The 13,618-nt window shown below is 45.1% G+C and overlaps 1 long non-coding RNA gene across 1 annotated transcript in view; it reads left to right on the plus strand.

Moving 5' to 3' along the window:
* Nucleotides 1–13,618, plus strand: part of LOC148139959 (uncharacterized) — a 65,191-nt gene that overhangs the window by 32,508 nt on the left and 19,065 nt on the right. The window contains exon 3 of the long non-coding RNA XR_015753258.1: nt 9,846–9,957. This is a non-coding gene — a long non-coding RNA (uncharacterized LOC148139959). The remainder of the gene's footprint in view (nt 1–9,845; nt 9,958–13,618) is intronic.

Genomic DNA, 13,618 nt, shown 5'->3' on the forward strand with positions numbered 1-13,618 from the left:
TGGAGACCCTACAATCCTCTCCGGTCCCTGCAGCATTCCTGGAGATCTGGAGAACTCACTCCAATCCCTGTGACTATCTGATCCAGTTCCGAAAACACTCACTGTCTGTGTAACATCCTCCCGTGTCTATCTCTGACCCTGTTAATGTAAGCTCCTCCACTGTCTCCATTCGTCTACTCATCTCCATAACCTTCTCCAGCTCTTACACCCCTATTTGTGTTAACATCACCCTCCCCTACAAACCTTCCCGCTTTGACCAAACTGCAGGAGGTTACCAATACTTCCTTATCTGTGAAACTGTCTCCAACCAAAATTGCTGTTCTTATCTCCTGGTAAAAATGTCAGACACCACACCCTCCATATCTTTATAATCTGCAGAATATAAGCCTTTCAATAACGATAAACATCTTCAGTCACGACTACCCTCCACATATCGGTTTGTTCTCCTAATCTACAAAACAATCTTGTGGACTTCAATGTGGACTCAATGTGGACTTCAACAGTTTCCTCATTTCCCCTTCCCCCACCTCACCCTAGTTCCAAACTTCCAGCTCAGCACTGTCCCCATGACTTGTCCGGACTTGTCCTACCTGCCTATCTCCTTTTCCACCTATCCACTCCACCCTCCCCTCCCTGACCTATCACTTTCATCCCCTCCCCTACTCACCCATTGTACTCTATGCTACTTTCTCCCCACCCCCACCCTCCTCTAGCTTATCTCTCCACGCTTCAGGCTCACTGCCTTTATTCCTGATGAAGGGCTTTTGCCCGAAACGTCGATTTCAAAGCTCCTTGGATGCTGCCTGAACTGCTGTGCTCTTCCAGCACCACTAATTCAAAATCTGGTTTCCAGCATCTGCAGTCATTGTTTTTACCATATTTTCTCCTCAGTCTACCATGGATTATTCAGGGTCAGTACGCTCATATCAAAGTGACCCATTCTTATTTCACAGTTCCTCCAACACAGTGGGTGATCCCACAGGAATGTCCTCTCTAAGTATTGCTGTGATGTTTCATGCAATCAAAACCCACCACCACGCGTCCTTCCCCTCTCGCCATCCCTGCTGCCATTCTTGAACAAAGGAACCACATTAGCGATCCTCCAGTCATTTGACACTTCACCTGTGGCCAGCAAAGTATTAAATATATCCACCAGGGCCCCAACAATATCCTCCCTTACCTCCCAAAGCAGCCTAGGATACATTTTATTGGGCACTGGGGATTTCTCCAGCTTTATGCCTGTGAAAACATTTAATATCTCCCCTTTATCAATCTTAATATGTTCTAGAGCCTCACCATCCCACTGAAATCCCTGGTTACAAAGTCTTTCTCCTGTGTGAATACAGATGGGAAGTATTCATTGAAGACCTCACCTACTTCCTCTGGCTCCATGCAGGGATTGTCCCTTTGGTTTCTATCAGGCCTCACTCTTTCCCCAGTAATCCTCTTATTCTAACTATACTGATAAAATACCTTGTGGCATTTCCTTTATAGTATCTGACAAGGATATTTTATGGTCATTGTTTTCCCCTCATTTCTAAAGACCCCCTTGCAGTCCCTAAACCTTTGGATGGCTTCGCCTGGTTTTATTACACTGTATTTTCTTTATCAATCTCACGATATCGCTTGATCAGTATTCACTAGACTTTCTGCCTTTACTATTCCCTCGTCAGGAACACACTGGCCCTGAATTCTCACTGTATTACTTCAACATACTCCCACTTTCCAAATATCGACCCAACTGCAGATAGTCCTCCCAGTCCATGTTTGCCAGATCCTCTCTAATGATCGTGATGCTGATAGGAGACTCCGCTGTGAGGGGGGCAGATAGTATATTCTTTGGCTGCAGAAGACATCCCAGGATAGTGTCCTGCCTTCCGGGTACCAGGGTCAAGAAGGTCTCTGTGTGGATAATGCACATTCTGAAGGGGAGGGTTAGTAGCCATTGGTCATTGTGCACATCATGTGGTAGACAATGGGATGGGGTCCTGTGAAATGAGTATCAGGAGTTAGGTGAGAGGTTTAAAAGGAAGACCTCGAGGGAAGTGATCTACAGATTATTCCTAGTGCCACCTGTCCCATTAAGGACTGAAATAGAAAGATAGGCTAGATAGATGTGTGGCTGAGGAACTGGGGGATGGGGTAATGTTTGGATCGTTGAGATCTCTTCTGGGGTCGAGGTGACCTGTACAAGGGGGAGCAGGTTTGACTTAAAACAGAGGGGCACCAGGATCACTGCGAGGGAGATTTGTTAGTGTTACCTGGGGAGGTTTAAACTCGGTTGGCAGGGACTCTGAGTAAGAGAGGTACCATCGGCCAGTCAGGGGAAAAATACGTCAGCCACCGAGAACAAGTTTCCTATTCTGGATATCCTGGGGCACAGTCAAGGGAGGGAAAAGACTACTGGTTTAACCTGCATTTATTTCAACACAAGGGGCCTGACTGGTAAGGCAGACGATCTCAGAGCATGGATTGGCTCTGGGGACTGGATATTATAGCCATAACAGAAACATGGCTGAGAGAAGGGCAGGACTGGCAGCTCACTGTTCCAGGATACAGAAGCTACAGCTCTGACAGAGTGAGTGAGATGGGAGAGTTGCACTTTTGATAATGGAGGGCAGAACAACAGTGCTTAGAAAGGATATTCTTAAGGGATCATCAAATGAGGTCATATGGTTAGAAGTTAGAAACTAAAAGGGGATGGACTCTCTTGTGACAGTGTTCCAGATTCGCAAAGAGCCAGCGGATACGAGAGGAACAGATGTGTAGAGAGAGTGCAGGTACCTATAGAAATAATAGAGTAGTATTGGTTGGAGATGTTAACTTCCCCTTCCACTGGGCCACCCACAGAGTAAAAGGCCCATACGGAGTGCAATTTGTCAAATGTGTCCAAGAAATTTTCCTAAACCAAGATGTAACTCTAACAAGGCCTAACTCTACTCAGACGGGAGCAGCACTGGACCTCCCCTCAGAAAACGAGGTCTGGAAAGTGACTGAAGTGTCAGTCAAAGAGCACTTCGGGTCCAGTGGTCACAGCTGTCTTTGTTAGAACAGAGTTATGGAAAAGGATCAGACAGGTCCCCAGAGGAAACTGGAGCAGGGCCAGTTTGGGGCCATTAGGCAGGATTGGGTGAATTAAAAATCACAGAACACTAGGTTATAGTCCAATAGGTTTATTTCAAAGCACTAGCTTTCGAAGAGCAGGTGATAATCCTAAAAGGTGAAAGGTAGAAACTAAATGTGTTTGATATTACATTCCATGACACTGCTATCCTGTTGCTATAAATTCTGTGCCGTACGACTGTGCTCCACAACCACCTGATGAAGCAGTGCTCTGAAACCCAGTGCCTCCAAATAAACCTGTTGGACTGTAAGCTGGTGTTGTGATTTTTAACATTGTCCACCCCAGTCCAACACCGGCTCCTCCACATCATGATTACCATCGATTGGGTGAGTCTGTGTGAAGGAAAAGGAATGACTGGCAAACGGGAGGGTTTTAAAAGTGTGATCTCAAGAATCCAGGGCCGGTATATCCCTGTTAGGGTGAATGGAAAAGCTGGCAGGTTTAGGGATCCCTGTCTGCTGAGGGATATTGAGGCTCTGTTTAGGAAAAAGAAAACTGCATACATTGTGTTTAATTAATCCATATCTTTTTCCAGTCCGAAAGACACGATCAATCTGTGGAGACCTTGCAATCCTCTCAGGTCCCTGCTGCAGTCAGGATCTGTAGAACTCACTCCAATGCCTGTTACTCACCTGATCCAGTTCCGAAAAGACTCACTATCTGTGTAACATCCTCCTGTGGCTATCTCCCACCCTGTCAATGCAAGCTCTTCCAGTCTCTCCATCCATCTACTCATCTCCATAACCTTCTCCAGCTCTTACGCCTCTATCTGTGTAAATGCCACCCTCCCCTACAAACCTTCCTACTTTGACTAAACTGCAGGAGGTTTAAACTTCCTTATCTGTGAAACTGTCTCCAACCATCCCATCCTACCAACATCCTTGTGCCTGTAAACTGCTTCATCCCTCCCAACCTCCCCATCTCCATGAACTCCTTCAGGCCCTATAGCTCTGTAACCTCTTGTGGCTCTATGGTCCTCACTCCCTGTGAAACTACCTCCCGTCCTCACACCCATCCCAGTCTGGGTCGTCTGCTCCAGATCAGATCATTGCTGTGTCTGTTACCCTCAATAATCCTAGCAACCCTTCCTATTTGTGTCTCTTCATTTAGATCCCATCCTCTCCAGCTTTCTGAAACCTGTTTGTGCCATTGTGACCCTTCCTATTTAGAACGTAGAACAGTACAGCACAGCCCAGGCCCTTCGGCCTCAATGTTGTGCTGACCTTTTATGCTACAGACCCTACATTTTACTATCATCCGTTTGCCTATCTAAGAATTGCTTAAATGTCCCTAATTATTGGACTCTGCTACCACTGTTGGCAGTGCATTCCACGCACCCGCTACACGATATGTAAAGAACCCACCCCTGACATCTCCTGTAAACCTTCCTCCAATCACCTTCAACTTATGTCACCTCATCATTTCCATTTTTACAATGGGAAAAGGATGTGGTTATCCTCTCTATCCAAACCTCAAATAATCTCATTCACCTCTATGAAATCACCTCTCATCCTTTTTCATTCCAATGAGAAAAGCCGTAACTCCCTCAAATATTCTTCGTAAGATCTCCGCTCCAGTCCAGGCAGCATCCTGATAAATCTCCTCTGCACCCTCTCGAAAGCTTCCACATCTTTCTGATAATGAGGCAAAAAGATGTTGAACGCAATGAACCAAGTATTGTCTAACCAGGGCTCGATAAAGCTGCAGCATAACCTCATAGCTCATAAATTTAATCCCCCTGCTAATGAAAGCCAACACATCATATGCCTTCTGAACAAGGCTATCAGCTTGAGTACCAGCTTTGAGGGATCAATGGACGTGGACCCCAAGATTCTTCAGTTCCTCCACACTGTCAAGAATCCTTCATTCCTCCCTGTAAAGGTTTTCTGCGGAATCGTTCAATCTTAAACCTTCCCTATCTTGGTAACCTGTTCCAATCCTCCAACACTCGTAAACTGGGACTTCTTCAAGTCCCGACATTCCTCCTTACCTCTATAACCTCCTTTATTAGTATCTTGCCTCAAAATTACTGAACCCTCTATTTGCCACAGCAATACTCCTGATGTCTGCATAACTGTCCAGAATGGCTGTGCACAGCTTCAGGTTCCCGGGCTGGGCGATGTGAGTTCAGATGTGAATCTGTTTGCCCATTCTGTCTTTGTGCCTGATACTGACCTGGTGCTGCTCTGGTAGAAATCACTCTCCGTGCATCTGGTAACCTCGAGATCTATGTTCCTGTCCAGAGCTTTGGAAAGTTCTTTATTTTGTCATTATTGTCAAGCGAGATGGTTTCGCGAGATGCAGGAATTGGGGATTGCCATTTTGAGAGAATGAAACGTTTATCATTGGGAATTGGGAAGCCTTTAAAAATGAAAACGGCAGTCCAGAGACAGTGTACAGTATTCCTGTTAGGGTGAAAGGAAAAGCTGATAGGTGTACGGAATACTGGATATGGAGAGAAATTGAGGTTTCAGTGAAGAAAAGGGAGTAAACATATCTCAGGAGAGAGTGTGAATCCTGAGAAGAGTATGAAGGCAGTAGGAGTGTACTAAAGCGGGAGATCAGGAGGGTGAAAAGGGGGCACGAGATAAAAACATAAAGGTCAAAATGGTAACGAGGGAGAGAATAGGGCCCCTTGAAGATCAGCAAGGCAGCCTGCACGTGGAGCTGCAGGAGATGGGGGAGATACTAACAAGTGTTTTACATCCGTGTTTACTGTGAGGAGGACATGGAAGATGTAGAATGTAGGGACATAGATGGTGTCAACTTGCAAAATGTCCATATTACAAAGGAAGAGGTGCTGGATGTCTTGTGGATAAATCCCCAGGACCTTATCAGGTCATAGAATCATAGAGATGTACAGCCTGGAAAAAGACCATTCGGTCCAACCCGTTTATGCCAACCAGATATCCCTACCGAACCTAGTCCCACCTGCTAGCACCCGGCCCATATCCCTCCAAACCCTTCCTATTCATATATCCATCCAAATGCCTCTTAAATGTTGCAAATGTACCAGCCTCCACCATGTCCTCTGGCAGCTCATTCCATGCCCATATCACCCTCTGTGTGAAAAAGTTGCCGCTTAGGTCTCTTTTATATCTTTCCCTTCTCACCCTGAACCCATACCCTCTAGTTCTGGACTCCCCGACCCTTGGGAAAACACTTTGTCTATTTATCCTGTTCATGCCCCTCATAATTTTGTAAACCTCTATAAGGTCACCGCTCAGCCTCTGACACTCCAGGGGAAACCAGCCCCAGTCTTTTCAGTCTCTCCCTATAACTCAAATCCTCCAACCCTGGCAACATCCTTGTAAATCTTTTTCTGAACTCTTTCTCAACATCTTGCTGATAGGAACGAGATCAGAATTGCATGCAATATTCCAACAGTGGCCTAACCAATGTCCAGTACAGCCGCAACATGACCTCCCAACTCCTGTACTCAGAACTCTGACCAATAAAGGAATGCATATCAAATGCCTTCCTCGCTATCCTATCTACCTGCGACTCTACTTTTCGAAGAGCTATGAACCTGCAGTCTGAGGTTTCTTGATTCAGGAACACTCCCTAGGACCTTGCCAGGACCTGACCAGGTGTACTCTAGAACTCTGTGGGAAGCTAGGGAAGTGATTGCTGGGTCCCGTGCTGAAATATTTTTATCATCGATAGTCCCAGGTGAGCTACCAGAAGACTGGAGGTTGGCTAATGTGGTGCCACTATGTAAGCAAGATGGTAAGGAAAAGCCAGGGAATGACAGACCGGTTCGCCTGACGTCAGTGGTGGGCACATTGAAGGAGGGAATCATGAGGGACAAGGATTGTATGTATTTGGAAAGGCAGTGTCGAATTAGGGATAGTCAGCATTGCTTTGTGCGTGGGAAATCATGTCTCAAGAAATTGATTGAGGTTTTTGGAAAAGTAACAAAAAGGATTGATGAAAGCATAGCAGTCAATGTGAGCGGTATGGACTTCAGTAAGGTGTTCGAAAAGTTTCCACATGGGAGGTTGGTGAGCAAGGTTAAATGTCATGGAATACAGGGAAAACCAGCCATTTGGATACAGAACTGGCTCAAAGGTAGAAGAAGAGGGTGGTGGTGCAGGGTTTTTTTTCAGACTGGAGGTCTGTGACACCAGGATCAGTGGTGGATCCACTATTTTTGTTATTTATATAAATGTTTTGGATGTGAACATACAAGGTGTAATTAGTAAGTTTATAGATGACACCAAAATTGGAGGTGTTGTGGATAGCAAAGAATGTTACCTCAGATTACAACGGGATCTGGATCAGATGGGCCAATGGGCTGAACTGTGGCAGATGAAGTTTAATTTAGATAAATGTGAGGTGCTGCATTTTGGGAAAGCAAATCTCAGCAGGACTTACTCACTTAATGGTATGTTCCTAGAGAGTGTTGCTGAACAAAGAAACTTTGGAGTGCAGATTCATAGCTCCTTGAAAGTAGAGTCGCAGGTAGATAGGATAGTGAAGAAGGTGTTTGGTATGTTTGCGTTTACTGATCAGAGCATTGACTAGAGGAGTTGGGAGGTCATGTTCTGGCTGCACAGGATATTGGATAAGTCACTTTTGGAATATTGCGTGCAATACTTGTCTCCTTCCTATCGGAAGGATTTTTTGTAAATTTAATGGTTTCAGAAAAGATTTGCAAGGATGTTGCCAGGATTGGAAGATTTGTGCTATAGGGAGAGGTTAAATGGGCTGGGGTATTTGAGGCTGATGGGTGACCATACAGAGATTTATAAACTCATGAGAAGCATGGATAGGTTTAACAGAAAAGGTCTTTTCCCTGAGGTAGTGGAGCCCAGAACCGGACAGCCTAGCTTCAGGGTGAGAGGGGAAAGATATAAAAGGAACCTAAGGGACAACGTTTTCAGGCAGAGGGTGATGTGTGTATGGAATGAACTGCTAGAGGAAGTGGTGGAGACTGGTACAATAACTGCATTTAAAAGGCATCTGGATGGGTGTACGAACAGGAAGGGTTGAGAGGGATTAGGGCCAAGTGTTGGCAAATAAGACGAGATTATCTTAGGATACATGGGTGGCATGAACGAGTTGGACACTGAAGGCTCTGATTCTGTGCTGTACACATCCATGACTGTGAATGTTTTCCACTGTCCATTTCCAGTCATACACTTCACTATTTCCCCTGTTTACCTTGGTCAGTTTTCCTCTCAAATACATGTAAATGGCTTTGGTTGTGATTGTCGGGTGTGCTTTATGGTCACTTTAAAAATCCATCAGCCCTTTGAATTCCACTATACTACAATTTCCCAGAGGATATCTCAGTGTGACATTACTCCTTCACTCAGCTTCATCACCCAATGGTCGATCTGAGATAATCATATCCCTGGCCATTTGCACAATGTGTTATTCAAAGAAACACTGACAAAAACATTCGGAGAGGAGTTCGGAGAATATCATTTTTGACAAACATTGAAGTCTCCCAAAATTATCACATTGCCTTTGCATTACACAGGAATTCATTGGAATGTGTAACAGTGTTGAGCAATGAAATATTGTTAGGCAGCCTCAAAACTGTTCTTGTGTTTTTGACACATGTTACCCAGAATCTGCATTCAGGCTGATTCAGCTGCATCATCTGATGTCAAATGCTTTCTCTGTAATGCCTTTGTTACCCATTACTGTCAGGGTTACCCATCCTGCACTCCCTGAGACCCCGCAAGGAGGTGGACCATAGAATATTCATGTTCCACCTTTTGTTTCTCCTGTAACCCACACCTTTCTGGTGACCGAATATTATTTAATCTGTGTCACATGTCTATTACCTTATGACAGGTACTTTGTCCATTCCAAAGAAAGAACATTGTAATTGAATTTTTCCCACAATTTCCTGTCACAGCCTAATTCACGGATGTACAGTTATAGTTAAACTCTGTCTCTTCCTGTACCTTTCTGCTTGTCTTCAGTCACATTCCCATGCTGTTCCGATGCTTCACCATTTCTCTTTGGATTTGGAAAGCTCCTTTCACCTGAACCTTGTATCTGCATCCTCTCTGTCAGTTTAAAGTCCTGTCCATAAACCTACCGACATGATTGGCCAGGACACTGCTCCCAGCACGGTTGTTTTAATTCCATCGTGGGATGTTGCTGTCTCTTTCTGGCCAGCATTTCATGCCCACCCCACGAGCTGCCCTTGAGCTGAGTTGCTTGCCAGGTCACTTCAGGGGACAGTTGAGATTAAACCTCCTTGCTCTGCGTCTGGAGTCACATGTAGGCCAGACCTGCTGTCGATAACCGATTTCCTTCCTTAAAGGATATTAAGCAGTTAGATTGGTGTAGTTGACATCGGCATTAAATTCTGGATGAACAGTCGGGTGAGAATAACCTGAGGTTATCACCTGTCCCACTCGTAGTTCACCCGTCACTGAGTACTGATCCCCGTGCACCATGAATCGAAACCCTTTCACCATGACCATTGTTTGATCCTGACACCTTCCTGCACTCTGGTGATATCGCTTATTATCGCTCCATGTGATATCCCTCACTGTGTGGGTCTAATTGCTGCCTCTGTCAGCTCCTCTCACTCTTGCAGCTGGTCTGAGATCCTGATCCAAAATAATCCTCTGATCAGCAATAGCACAGACCAGGGACAGAGACTGGGATTTTCGTGACCTCTGCTGGACTCTACATGAGTTATCTTCACTGCATCAGTCTAATGTTCCATTTTGTCTATTTCTCTCTCATGCAGGTAATCAGGATGTTGCTAACTCCTCTCTCATCCATCACCTCGTTGAAGATGCTTGGTCAGCCAGAGAGAGATGGACAGGGAGGTCTGGAGCTTTCACTAAATCCTGCAGTCGGTAAGATCACTCACAGTAAACAGCACAGGGAGGAGTTTGTGGCCTTCTGTATTCAGACCCGGAAGACAGGACAAAGATACAGAGCTGGGCAAGGAACAGCAACATTCTAGGCTTCATTCCCACCATCTTGTCAGGGTCCTGCATTCACCTTTGCTGTACTGGTCCTCACCGAGACAGCACAGAAGCCCCAAGCATCAATCCTGGCCCATGTTGTAGTAGTGATCTCTGTAATATCCTCCAGTCCCGATAATCCTTCCTCTGTTTGGAAGCTCTTCTAGTCCACACAATGCTCTCTGTTTCTGTCAGGTTCTCCAATCCCTAACACCCTAATCCCTAAACTTCTCCAGTGGATACTAAATTCCTTCATCTCTGTAAACCTCACAGTCCTGTCTGTCCATGTAAGCCCCTCCTAACAACACCACTCTCTATGTCAATGTATTTGCCTTTAACCTCTCCATCCGTCCCTATCTGGGTAAACTTCTCCAGCTCCTACAACCCTTCCCTTTTCTGCGAAAAATTTCGTAACTTCCTTATCGTTCTCCAAACCTTCAATCTTAATCTATATAAACTTCACCCTGTCTCCACCAACCCGCCTGACCACAGGAACCTCTTCCAATTTGTGCAACCCTCCCCATCTGTGTTACTGTCTCCAACCCAGTAACCTGGCATTCTCCATTGCCTTCCTATCGATGGAGCCTTCCTGAACCTGGAAGCCTTCTTATATCTGTGAACGTGTTCAGTTGCTCTAACCTTCCATATCTCTCTTAGTACACACAATACTCTTCTCTCTGAAACACCACCTGTCTGTGCCTCACAGTCTACCTGCCTCTCCCTATATCCATTCCTATCCCTATCTCCAGAAGCTAATCCAGCTCCATCTATCCGTATAAATTCCTCCAATCCCCAAACCCCTTTGTCCCACTGACATTCTTGACCAGATGTAACTCTGTTTAACTCTAACATCCTCCAGCCCCTGTAAGCCTCCCTATCTCTGTAACCTGTACCATCTGTTCAACCTCACACTACTGAGGAATGACTCCCTGCATTCAACATAAGGCAGATGGAATGACAGTGAGCAGATATGATGGAACTGTCATTCTGGACATGTAAAAACAGAATGATAATCGCTGGGAAGGAAATATTGAAGGTTTCTTGGGATCGAGGCAGGCTAGGCTAAAAGCCAACAAGGTGTGAAGAAAGGATGAGGTTAATGCTTTAATGAAATTGCGACGTGGAACTGAAATCCAAAATTTGGAGGCTATTGGATGGAGCTGGGAATAAACAAGCAGCAACAATCATTGGCCGGAATTCTTTTATAGGGACCAACCAGTGGTGGGAATGCAAACGTGGTTACAGTCAGAACACTGAATATACTTACAGCAAGGGTAGTACAGTAACTGTGTGTGACAGTTGTCTCCATCCCCACTAGATAACTAATAAGTGTCAGTGCTGTATTAGATAGCATCCTGGATTGTGTACTAGATGGTTTACGATAACATCATTGAACAGGCAGAGAATAGTGGGATATGGACCATGTCGGGGCAGATGGCATGTGTTGAGAATATCATCATGGTCGGCACAGCCATGGTGGGCCGAAGGGCCTATTGCTGTGCTGCACTTTCTAATTTCCTACTTCCCAGCATCTACTTGATCAAAGCACTTCCGAATCTTGAATCTTACATTCCATTTTTCTGTCATGTTTTCTAAACATCAGTTGGGTTGAAACTCAGTCTAATCCACCTCTTATTGGAAAATTCATCCATTTCCAGGATCAGCCAAGCGACCATTCTCTGACCTGCCTCCAATAGAAGAATATCATTCCTTCGGGCACTCACACTGTTCATAGTATTCTGGGTGTGGTCTGACTTGTATCTTGCATAGTTTTAGCAAGACCTTCCTATTTTTAGACTCCATTCCCTTTTTTAATAAGTGGCAACATTTGATTTGCCTTCTCTATGACCTGCTGACTCTGTAAGTTACCTTTTTCAGATTGATAAACAAGAACTCGCACAACCCTTTCTGCTGTCAGTCTGAAACCAAATAGTGTTAGCCTGACAGTAAGTGAGGAGCGTGCTGAAATGAGTGAGAAAGGATCTATCAATAAAAAATAACTGGACCCTTAGAAACACATTTTCTAAAGGAGAATGTGTTTTTGAGCTTGTTGGATTTTATTTGTTGGTGTGAATATGAATGGCAGAATAGATAAGGGTGTGGTGGGTGGTGGTATGGGGGAAATGTACTATTTGAATTTTCAGAAGCCTTTATGCAAGTTTCAGTCAGGGCTTAAGAATAACTAGGAAGAGAATAGGGCCCTTTCAATATCAATAAGGTCGCCTATGTGTTGAACCAGAAGAGATGAGTGAGATCTTAAACAAAAAAAAACTTGTCTGAATTTACTGTGTAGAAAGACATGGAAGATCGGGAGCTTGGAGAAATAAATAGTGATGTCTTGGAAAGAATCCTCAACAGAGAAGAGAAAGTGCTGGAATCTTAAAACAAATAAAGGTAGATCAATCCTCAGTAGCTCATTAGGTTTATCCTCGAATATTATGGGAAGTTAGTGAAGAGATTGCAGTGTCTCTAACAGAGATATTTATATTATCAACAGACACAGTGAGTTTTCGGAAGACTGGAGGGTGGCTAATGCTGTTCCATCACTTAAGGGCTGCAGGGAAAAGCCAGGAGTGAGCCCAGTCATGGGGAAGTTGTTGGTGGAGATTCTGAGAGAAAGGAGCTACGCATATTTGGAAAGGCAAGGGCTGATTAGAGATAGTCAGCATGGATTTGTGAGTGGGAAACCGTATTTCACAAACTGGATTGACTCTTCGAGGAGGTGGCCAAGAGATGGATGAAGGCAGAGAGTCAACATTGTCCACATGGACTTCAACAAAGCATTTGACAAGGTTCCAACGTGTAGAACATCTAGTCAAGAGGAAGAAGGAAGTTGACATAAGGTTGAGGACGCAAGGATCATTAGACCTCTATAGGGTTATATGGGGGCAGCACAATGCCTGAGTGGTTCGCACGGCTGCCTTATAGCACCCGGGACCCGATTTCAATTCCAGCCCCGAGCGACTGTCCGTGTGGAGTTTGTACATTCTCCCCGTGTCTGCGTGGGGTTCCCCCAGGTGCTCCAGTTTCCACCCACAGCCCAAATCAGCCATACTAAATTACCCACAGTGTTCAGGGATGTGTAGTATTGACACGTTAGTTAAGGTACATGGAGAGAAATAGGGTGTGGGAATGGTTTTGGGTGGGATGTTCATCAGAGGGTCAGTATAGAGTTGTTGGGCCAAATGGCCTGTTTCCACACTCTGGGGACTCTGAAGGTAGCCAGGAAGGAACTGAAGAATGGGCTTAGGACTGCCCGAAGGGGGCATGAAAAAGCTTTGTTGGGAAGGATTAAGGAAAACCATAAGGCATTCTCCACTTATGTGAGGAACAAGAGGATGGCCAGAGTGGGGGTAGGGCCGGTCAGGGATAGTGGAGGGAACTTGGGCCTGGAGCTACAGGAGGTAGTGGAGGTCCTTAATGCATACTGTGCTTCAGGATTCACTACTGAGAGGGACCTTGTCATTTGTGAGGACAGCATGAAAAGGACTGATATATGTGAACAGGTTGATGTTAAGAAGGAGGATGTGCTGTATATTTTCTAAACATA

The sequence above is a fragment of the Chiloscyllium plagiosum genome, unplaced genomic scaffold (genome assembly GCF_037043375.1).
Source record: "Chiloscyllium plagiosum isolate Xiang-an unplaced genomic scaffold, Cpla_swu_hap1 HiC_scaffold_36, whole genome shotgun sequence".
NCBI classification, from domain to species: domain Eukaryota; kingdom Metazoa; phylum Chordata; class Chondrichthyes; order Orectolobiformes; family Hemiscylliidae; genus Chiloscyllium; species Chiloscyllium plagiosum.